Raw genomic sequence first — 11,187 nt, forward strand, 5'->3', positions numbered from 1 at the left:
TGTGGACCGCCTTCGGCCATACTTTCCACCATTGCTAGACACATCCGACATTGCAGAACAGCTCAAACCCACAGAATTAAATCCAGATTGCATGGAACAAGCTGCAACTGATCGAATCATGGACACACAGATCAAGAACACTCGCCAACAGAATATCCAACTGTATCGAGTTGTCAAAGTAGGCCAACTCCTTCAGCAGGGCAAGTGGCTCACCAGGGAACAAGTTCAGCAGAAGTTTCCTCATCTCATGGAGGAGATCAACGCAATGGAGACCATTGCTTCCTAAGGGGGGAGGAATGATCCAAGTGGATATTGGTGGCCACCTGCCAAGTCCACCTGGACCCCCACCATTGTCTTTCTCAGCATTTTCAGTTTCCTTAATTGTAGCACAACTTACTATTTTTAGTAGTTTTTTGGGTCTTGAACTTCTGGAGCCGTTTTGAGGCCCTAAACGACATTTTTGGGGGAATCCGGGGGCAAAATGGGTCCATGGAATCGACCGATGTTGTCCGTTCCAACAATGATAGTGCTCGGATAGATCTTTCTAATGAGCTATTGTACGCGTCAAACGGAGATCATATGCCAAAGTTACGACCCCGGGAAGTTGATGTAGCAATTTACCCCAAACGGGGCCCACAGTTTGGCGTTTCATCTCCTAGGGTTAGGTTTTGGAATGTGAAGGGTTTTTCCATTGTTTCTCAACAATAAATAGGCCTTCGAGCCTCATTGTAACACAGTTCAGAGGCATGTAGCCATCACATCTCTTCTCAGAGATAAGCTACCATCGCCCTAGCTGGTTTATTTCCATTTCTGGTTGTAAGCATATTTCAGTATTTTCCATTAATGAAATGAAGTATTATTTCCACTGCATCTTTGTGTATATGGTTATCTCTGTAATTTTTTGCGTTCCTGTTTAAATCCGGATCAGCTCCAATACTCAGATCTGTTAGACATTATTCCTTCAGCAATTTCCCCTCGTATGAATGAGATCCTTGAGGCCAAAGTCACTAAAGATGAAGTTAAAAAGGCCCTTTTTGATATGGATTCGAACAAGGCCCCTGGGCCAGATGGCTTCTCTGCCAGGTTTCTCCAAGTTTATTGGTCGATTGTTGAAAAGGATCTTCTCAAAATGGTTCAAAAGTCTCAAAATACACAGAAAATAGGAGGCAGCACAAACTCTGCTTTTTTAGCCCTCATACCCAAGGAAAAAGGCACCAACAACTTCAGTAGATTCCGTCCAATTTTCTTATGCAATACTGGGCACAAGTTAATCACCAAAGTAATTGCAAATAGACTGAAGCTCATTCTTCCCAAAATAATTCCGGAGAATCAAGGAGGCTTCATCCAAGGAAGGCAGATCGTGGACAACTTCACCCTCGTTCAAGAGGCAATCCATTCAAGTCTTCTTCGAAAAGAACAAGGTATGGTGATTAAACTTGATTTAGCAAATGCCTTTGATCGAGTAAATCATAGTTTTCTTTTAAAAGTCATGAGCAAGTTTGGTTTTGGAGAAAACTTCATCAAATGGATCCGGGCATGCATCTTGGAGCCATGGATTGCTCTTCTTGTAAATGGAAGAGCCACTGATTTTTTCAAAGCTTCGAGAGGACTTAGGCAGGGGTGTCCTCTTTCCCCTCTGCTATTTGTCATCCAAGCCTCTGTTCTCAGCTTCCTATTAGACAAAAAGATGCAAGATCAAGATATTAATGGACTGTGTATTGCAAGAGGGGTCAAAAACATAAATCACGACTTATTTGCAGACGACACTCTACTTTTGGGTACTGCCTCTCTTTCCTCTGCCTCTAAATTTAAAGCAGTTCTGGATGAATTCAGTGAGGCCACAGGCAACGTTGTAAATAAGAACAAATGTCACATCTTCAGTTGGAACACTTTGCCCAGATTGCTCTCTGCTATTTCTAGATGTTTGGGTTTTGCAGCCTCCTCTTCTTGAACCTCTTTCAAATACTTGGCCTTCCTGTTTTTCATAAGAGACTTACAAGCAAAGACTGGCTCCCTCAGCTTGAAAAATTCAAGACTAGGAACCAAGCCTGGGGTTACTCCTGGCTCAACACTGCTGGCAAATCTGTCCTAATAAAATCTGTGCTCACCAGCCTCCCTCTATTTCAATTTGGTGGGCTTCTTGCTCCGGCAATCATATTAAAAAAAATGGAAGAGTTCATGTGGAGGTTCTTTTGGAAGGGTGGAAAACAGAACGAAAACAAGCTTCCCCTTATCAGCTGGGAAACCATCTCCAAGCCACTGTGGGAGGGTGGTTTGAAGTTCAAAAATCTCTGTCAGCAGAATGTGGCTATGGCAGCTAAGACTATCTAGAGGATCATTGCGCCCAAGCCGGGCTGGGCCCAACTGGCTCTCTGGAAATAGTATTTCAGAGGTCCTCGTTCAAGCTATTTAGGCAATGTGATTCATTTGCCTAACTCGTCTTTCCTTAAACTATATGTTAAAGCTGCTCCCTTAATCAATGCGCACTTCTACTGGATCCCAGGAAATGGCAAAAAGATCAACATCTGGACTGATAAAATCATGAATATGGACCCAATTGAAGATAGAGCCTCCATTAGAGCGTTGTGATGCTGGATGGATAGAGAGGGGCTGAGTTCGCTGTGGGATATTTTGCTTTGGTGCGATTCTGTTTGGGCAGGTTGGAAACGTATTGAGGTGCTGGCTCATCTGCTCAACGAATGGACCACGTTGCTTGATCTTCTTCACGGCTTGGCGCCCATGCACATGAGGAAAAGAGATTCGAAAGGCTGGGGGCCGAATGACAGAGGCTACGCTGTCTCCATGGGATATGCCAAGCTGAATGAGAGGCCATACATCCCCCCCGATCCAGCACCATGGCAGGGTGTCTAGCGTTTTCCCTCATGGCCCAAAGTTGACTTCTTTGCTTGGCTTCTCTGCCATGGAAAAATCCTAACGTATGACATGTTGCAGAGGAAAGGGTTCCACGGTCTCTCCATCTACTCGCTGTGCAAAGAAAATGTAGAGACAGCAGTCCATTTAATCCTTGAATGCAACTTCTCTAAGCAGTTCTGGTTCTCCTTTATTCACAATTTGGATCCCAACTTTTCGCTTCCTTGTTCCACTGCTGATCTTTTTTCTAATTGGGCAATCAAATATCCTGGCCCAACTCCTAAAAATCAGGTAATCAAAACTGCATGGGCTGTTCTTCCAAAGGTTATTTGTTGGCAGATATGGCTAGAACAAAACAGAAGAATTTTCAGAAATACTAATCAGAATCACAAGGCCTTAGAAATCAAGATTAAATGTCATTTAAAGGAGTGCTTGACTGATATAAAAGATGATTTTAATCTCAGCCAACAGGACATCGCTTGGGGATCATTCCTTGACTTGCAATTTCAACCAGCAGTTAGAAACGTCCCTTCTCTTAAAGACTGGAAAATAAGGAAATCTGAAACGGACTTTCAAGACTGGCTCAAATCGCACTCAAGGCACTCTCTCTTTTTTGATGGGGCAGCAAAGGGCAATCCGGGCAAAGCTGGTGCAGGAGGTGTTGTTGTAAATCCATTTGGGGAAAAAAATTATTCCTATGCTTGGGGGCTTGGACATTCATCCAGCATTCAAGCTGAGGCTTTGGCCCTCTTCCAAGGCCTCAAGATCCTCAAATATTTAAATATAAGTGAAGCTAATGTTATAGGTGACTCCTAGATCATTATAAACGCAATGATTTCCAACTCCCCAGCTTTGGATCTTAAACTAGCAAGGCTGATATCCAGAATCAAGGGCTTGGAAAACGCTTTTCAGAAGTGGAATTACTACCATGTGCTGAGAACTCATAATAAAGAGGCGGACATTGAAGCCAACAAAGCTGCCCTCCTCTCCACCAGGGTCAAGATGAAAGACGAAGAAGAATCATGGGAACCCATCCCTTAAGTTGATTACTGCCATGTTTTACTACTTGCTCTTAAATAAATTTGTTTGTATCTTCAAGTGGGGAAAAATTTCTGAAATTGAAACTATAGATTCCTTATCAAGGAAGAAGTCTTCAAGTTTTAGCTGCATTCTCATTCTTAGCAAGGAAATGCAACAGGATACAGACATCCTCAATGTAATCAGACTTTCGGCATTCAGGCCAAGATGAATATAAATACTCCATAATCGTTTCTGTCAAAAAAAAAACACATAAACAATTAACAATACACGAACACCATATTTTACCCTAGAATCCCTTACGAGAAAATTGAATAATATATCTACTATTTTCCATGGCTTAAAAGAATCCAAACTAGCCAAAGTGAGCCCTCCAATCAATTCAGGAATATTACAATAGAGAATCCTCAATATTTTAACAACTTCATCACATATAATCGACAGGCTCTAAGACCATGGGCCACAAAAGTCATGTGCTCACATTTATGATTTCGTTTTAGCTTTATTATTACTTAGTATACGAGCAAATGATATAATCGAGTAAAAAACATAGTAAATTACTCCATAATGGCTTTCCTCATCATTTTTAATACATAGTATATGAGCAAATGATGTAATCGAGTAAAAAACATAGTAAATTACTCCATAATGGCTTTCCTCATCATTTTTAATACTAATAAAAATCTTCGCTATATCCCTGGAAACTTTGTAAAAATATTCTCTTAGTAAGAAGTCAAAGAAAACTTCATATGGATGATCTAATTAAATACTTTCTTTTCAATATTTATCTAGTTTCTAAAATTTCTTATAACATGCTACAGCCTTACGGCGTTTCCATTGCAACATGTGGTGCAATTGCTAGTTAGGCCGATAGGCCTTCCTATGCATCAACTTCTTCGTCAACACTTTCATTCTCCTATTAACATCTGTCAAGCATCCCTCGATCATTCATGCACGTCTTTGTATTCAAAATGGCATCATATTGCAAAATATAGAAATAACTAAAAAATAGTTGCAGAAAATCTGTTGCACAGAAAGCCAGAGAAACCGGGCTTGCCAATGTCACTGTTGAATATGGCGGGCATCTATGGGTTTTTGGTTTTCTTGTTTTGTAATTGAATTCTGTTTTGTGCTTGGCAGATTGATTGGGGTTATCATATATTGTGAATTCTGGTAGAGGAGAATTGTCTGGCTAACATTAAGTACCGAGAGAAAATTGTTGGGAAAGCAACATCTCAAATGGGGAGGTTATATTTGGTTCAGTTAAGCGGGCGGATTTACTACTACCGATCATGCCATAGCCCTCTTGCAAATATTGATCAAATCCTGTCCAAGGTAGGTGCCGTGATCGTTTTTGTTGCATTATGACTGGGATGCTTTTTAGCTTGGTTTTCAGTTTTTGCCAGAGTTTTATGTTAGGGCAATGTCGGGCCTATCTGAAGTGCATGCTTGTGCTTTTGCTCCAGATTTTTATTGTTTTACAGTGTGCTGTGAGGAAGTAGTCCCATACATTATTCAGATTACCTATTTTGTGCTTTGTTGAAAAAGGACAATAAAGAATGTTTGATACACAACACAATTTCACAATCAAATTTATGTCAAAACAGGGCATTATTGGTTCACTGATGATGTTGAGTTGTTGTGCCATCCACAAAAGCTCCATTATCACGGTGGTAGATGGCATGTGTTTGAAAACGATGAGGTTGGTTGCAAGTCATGGGTGATTATCGCGGAATATATCTCTGGTGATTACGAGCGATTGATCACAAGGAAGTGCACTCCTTTTTGTGCAGTTCCAGAAGCGTGTTTCTTGAATCGGTTCCAAAAAGAGTGCAACATTATGTTAATATTCAATGCTCAACTGAGTTGAAATTGGAGACTTGAGCTTTTGATGTTCCACATTATTCTGTCAAATAGCTATTTTCATCTACTTCCACCACAACTGAGTGATGATGAAACCAACATGTAAATGCAAGGCTGGCATGGATTCGGAGGCAAGACAAGTTAGACTATAGTCCACGGGACTATCGATAAACTGCTCTTGGTGAACAAGTCAAAATTTGACCAGCTTTCAAACTATTTATTTATTTATTTTCAATTTTCTGGATGAGTATGGTATGGCTGGAAAATTTACACTTTTTTCTCTGGACAAATCACTGCTCTTTGTGACTATGACACATGGACAATATTTGCTACAATCCCAATTTAGGGTTATGTGCATGATGATCTAGTGTCTTAATACCCTTGATTGTGCTTGCAATAACAGTGGAAACTCTAGGGTAAGTCTTTCATAAAATGTAGTGACTAGCAAGGGAATGTCGTTCTTGAAAGTCTTCACTTGTATGGGATGATGGTTTTGGGAGGGGTGTGGGTTTTAAGCATATTTAGAAATAATAGGGCCCAGATGGGAGGATGCGGTTGATGGTTTTTTGAGGGGGTGGGTTATAAGCATATTTGACATAAGAGAGTCCGGATTCTCTTTAGGATGACAAAATAAGTTTCCCTTTTGATGCCATTTTTCTCAATGTTAATGGTAGTTGAAGGGTTGGTTGGGCAACCATTTGGGAATTAGGGGATGCCCCCATATCTCAGATTTCGGAGGATGCCCAGGACAATGACTTTCTTTCCAACTTGTTATATTAATATGGAAAGAATTACCAAAGATTACTTATTCCAGCTTAACAACTATCATTCCATTCTTATTTCTTGCGGTGAAGGAGGATGAAATGAATTAATATGGTAACCAATTCCTTCAAGCCCCTTTCCCGGTAAAAAATAATTATATGATATGTTTTTGAAATAACACACAATGGAAACTGCTCTCCCAAGAGCAAAAAAGTATAGATGAATGGCAAGTGGTCATGGACTTCTTTGATATACATTGCTGATTTTCTACTCTCAGCTTGAAATCTGTCCCCCATTTTGGATGTAAGCCCCAAAAAGAAACAGGTTTTCTTTGGGGTGCTTAAATCTTTTATCTGTTGATCCTCTTCTTGTGAAGGGGTTGAAAGATCTTGTTATACTTCGGTAGTTTTTTGAGAAAGATTGACTTGGAATGTGTTGGCATGTGGCATCTAGCATTGCTATGTGCAGCTGCAAACTTTGACCCTTTGGTTTGAACTGCACCGGTGGTTGATCTGTGAGTCTCTTTCCCCCCTTCCAAGTTGCTTCCATGCAACTGAGCCTTTTGAGGTCTCTTTGGTTTCAGAACAGTTTGGGCTGTGTGGTCCACCAAGAGCTTTGTTTGCAGTAGTCTTTTTTGTTGGCTCCCTTAGAGCTTTTGAAGACTTATTCCTTCATTCCTACCAATCTGAGGAAGCTGCTGCTTGTTTTTTAAGTTATGGATGATAATTTTTTTTCCTATAAGTTTTGAGAATGCTGCCCAACAATTTATGTTGATTTGGGCACATATGTGCCAAATGGTTTCCTACCTGTGAAAAAGTGTTGAAGCTCATGGTCCAAAGTTTTATGTAAGTCCTAATCATCTTGCCATCCAGCAACCCCCTTTTTAACACTCTATCTCATTCTTTATCTCTACGGTTCAGAGGAAAAACCAATATTAAGTGCCCTCTCAAGATAGTTGAATAAGCCATTTTGCACTTTCTAGTTTTGTTTATTCCATTTGCACATTGTCCCAAGTTTGAACCAATGGCTAAATTCCCATGATTAAATAGATCAAATCTAGACTTTGAAGATTGTCAGTAGGATATGTAAGACTGTAAGTGGCTATGGCTTTAATACAATCACCGGGGCTTTGTGCACATGAAGGCCCAATGATTTTAGGTGCCGAGATAGCTTCCTTTTTTCTTCAGAGGCCACCAGGTATTCTATTTGAGAGGCCCCTGTCTTGGTTGTGGCCCTTTTAGCAACCATTTCAATCAACTGTTATTTCTCACTAAAAATGTAAATATAAAAAACTGAAAATGTTGCTGGAAACTGCTAAATATTATTTTTTTCTAAAGCCATACCTCCAAGATAACACTGCATATGAAACCTGAAATGTAAAATTCTTAATGTTGTATCATTGTACCCAAGCATGGGTTTGAGAGTGTAGGGAGATATTGGAAAGTGGCTAAAAAAAGAATCCATGAATGTTCATGATTGAGACAAGGCATTGGTAATCCCAACATTGTCCAATTTTACCATCTCAGCTATGAATTTCTTCAAGCTCTTACTTTGCACAATTACAACACATTATCTATTTTGATAGATTTCCCAAAAAAACATGGACCGACAATAAGTAGTTCAGTTGTTTTCATTTATTTCATGCAATTGGCCTTGAATTAAGAATTATTCAAGTCTTCAATGTTTTCATCATTCGATATGATGTTGTTGCCCAGTCACATGAATGAGATTGTTCCTTCTTTCAGTGATCACCCAAATCTGTAACTGCAGTAGTGCCATATTTTGGGAGAGGGTTCAGACACTTTAATATCAGAAATGATAAATAAGCCAGTGGGGTTCTTTGTTCAAAGAGTAATAGAGTACAAGGGTTGCTGGGCTTCCCCAACTTGATAGTCTGCATTCTCATGCAATGTCTCCTAAGGTTGCTTGACCTTTTTATCTCATGTATAAAAATATAGATTCTTTCCTGGAAGTACAGGTACTTTGCCTATCTTTTTTTTTTTTTCCGAGGAAAGGAATCAGCTTCCCTCTTAGTCCAAGGGCTAGAGTGAGCTTGCTGATACCTATGGTACCAGGCCAGGCCATAGGTATACTCACTTAAGAGTTCACAAGGTTCGAAGCCAGTACAACAATATTCATAGGCACAAGTCCATTACAACAATATTTGTCAAGGCATTATAGCTCATCATGTCACTAATGGGGAAGATAATAGCCATTTCGCCCAACCACACTAGATAACACAATTGACAGCTACTTTGCCTACCTATTACTAATATAATTACTAATAACGTATCACAAATTCACAACTTATTATCAATATTTGACCACTTAGAGTTTTTATGCCTACTAGTCCCTCTGAAAGCTGCCATAGAAAGTCCTAATGTTAAAGTTGAATTTCTGAAAGCAGCAGGAAACCCTAGAAAGATCCTTGTATTAATTACTAGTTTAAATTGTTGATAGATTGTTTTTAACATTTTCGATGTCTTCCGTGCTTTTCTAGGCAAGGATGGAACGAGCCTTAGCAAGTGATCTGGCATTTTGTGAAGAAATAATTGTAACTAACATCAACGTATTGCTAAATCAACCTAAGATGCAGCGTTGCATATGCATTAAGATTTTAGCTAATACACATTGTTGTTTTATGTGGGTGTGATAATAAACATTTCAAGCTTGAGGATTACAATTTTTCCATACGTGAATTTTTCCTGTTTTTGTTTGTAGTTTAAGACAAACTCACTATTTATTGTTTTTTATTTTGCCAGACATTTCACTGTAGGCATGGGAAGGCATATCTCTTTAATACTGTGTAAGTTCTCTTCTTTGGATAAGCTAGCCCTGTTTTTCTCTGCAACTGGTTATCAGTTTGTTCTACTAATTATTGAAACTGGTCGATGGGAAATTACTTACATCTATATCAGGTTAAGATGTATACAACTTCATATCAAAATTTATTGCTGACATCCCCATGAATAATGTTTTGAGTTGTTATTCAGAATTTCATGCTTATTACTCATGAGCTATGCCTAAAAATGTATCAGTTTACTAAGTACTGCAATAAAATAAAACAAAATCATTTAATGATTTTCTGGGGTGCTTATTAGTAGCCTTCATTACTTTACTAGAGTTCATTATTTTTTCAGTTAAGTGCTTTGAAAATCGACCAGATTGGCTCAAAAATAAGTGTCTACCTGTTAAGTTAAACTGTTTTGGAAGTAGAAACACACGTATGTGCATTTGTATTTCAAAAACAATGGGAATTAGGTGTAGAAAATCTATTCAAGTTGAATTTACATGACATCAATGTTTGATTTAGTTTTACTTCAATTGATCTCAAACACTGGTTATGTAGTATCTCCTTGACTACGATCTGGATCCTGTGAAGGCTACGGCAACCTCTCGACACGAGGTTCCTAAAGTGCAGAGAGAAATAGAGATTGATGTCATGTCGCAGTCGCAAGATGGTGATGATGCTATGCTGGCCAGGCAGTCACGTATGAAATACGAGCTAAGGGAAACCCCTCGACTTCGTAAGTAGTTCTCTCTCTGTTTACTGTTGTATATTTTCGGTTGTATGGAGGTTTAAACACTTGCTCATATAAATCTCAGACTCCACTGTACCAATTTAAACCTTTTTTTTCGTCAGATTTCTCTGGATTTACCTCAATTAAACCCCGAAGGTCAAGTAGAAAACATATGTCAAAGAACTTTGGTGGAAACTCTGCTACAGAGTAGATGTAATCAATCACCAATTCTCTGCTACCATTTTTAATGCTTTATAAGCCCAAAATAACATATTTTATTCTGAATATGCTAAAAATAAATGTGAATTGGGAATTCCCAGCAGAATGATGATAATGGGATTTTTTTTCTCCAAGGAAAAACCTGTAAGGTAACCCAAGGGATGCATGGCATCTCTAGTAAACTTGTTGGTGTAGATTAGTGCATCTAGCTCAGAGATTTGAACTTGGTACCTGCTGACAGGAAACTAGAATAATGACGATGCATCGCACTGCAAATCCTAATTAATAGGAGAGTATCTCTTATATATACTAATCTCACAATCAATCCACGTACCATTTACTTCCACAAATGATCCTTTACATTGGCTAAAGGGTCGTAACAGTTGATCAATGTTTACTCATTCAAGACTTTAACAAATGATAGCATTGAACTACCATTATACATTGTGCATTCTAATTAGTGTATACATTTCAAGATGTTGCTTTAGACTCCCTTGACCTGCTATATAGAAAAACACCTATGCTACAAAGTGCATTTAACTGCTATATAGATGATATTTGGATTCAATATGTTTGGATTATATTGAATTTCTAGGTTATGTTGGACTTGAATTGTAATTTAGTGGCTCAAATTTTCTCAACAGTCACATGTGAACCATATGGATTGTTATTATTACAAAATTTTGAATGATTGATTGGATTTTATTATATAAATAATTGAGAGAAACCAAGAATAATAATTTGTATAATTTTGATTAAGGATTTATTTTATTTTGGGCAATTTATTTTTTTTTAACGAAGTCGGGTACTTATATATTATAAAAGCCTGAGTTACAGAGATCTATTACATTGCAGAAGAGAGATTTTTGAGCTGAGGAGCAAAAGCGGGTTCGCAGACCCATATTCCTCAATA

The 11,187-nt window shown here is 38.6% G+C and overlaps 1 long non-coding RNA gene across 1 annotated transcript; it reads left to right on the top strand.

Moving 5' to 3' along the window:
* The first annotated feature begins 5,796 nt into the window (after nucleotides 1-5,796).
* LOC149148516 (uncharacterized) lies at nucleotides 5,797-10,792 on the top strand. Its single transcript, XR_016262988.1, has 4 exons — nucleotides 5,797-5,953; nucleotides 9,297-9,340; nucleotides 9,884-10,061; nucleotides 10,178-10,792. It is a non-coding gene; the product is annotated as an uncharacterized LOC149148516 (long non-coding RNA).
* The last annotated feature ends 395 nt before the right edge of the window (nucleotides 10,793-11,187 follow it).

Source organism: Pinus tabuliformis, chromosome 9, assembly GCF_031772625.1.
Source record: "Pinus tabuliformis cultivar Carrire ecotype Pingquan chromosome 9, CPIR1, whole genome shotgun sequence".
Taxonomy (NCBI): Eukaryota; Viridiplantae; Streptophyta; class Pinopsida; order Pinales; family Pinaceae; genus Pinus; species Pinus tabuliformis.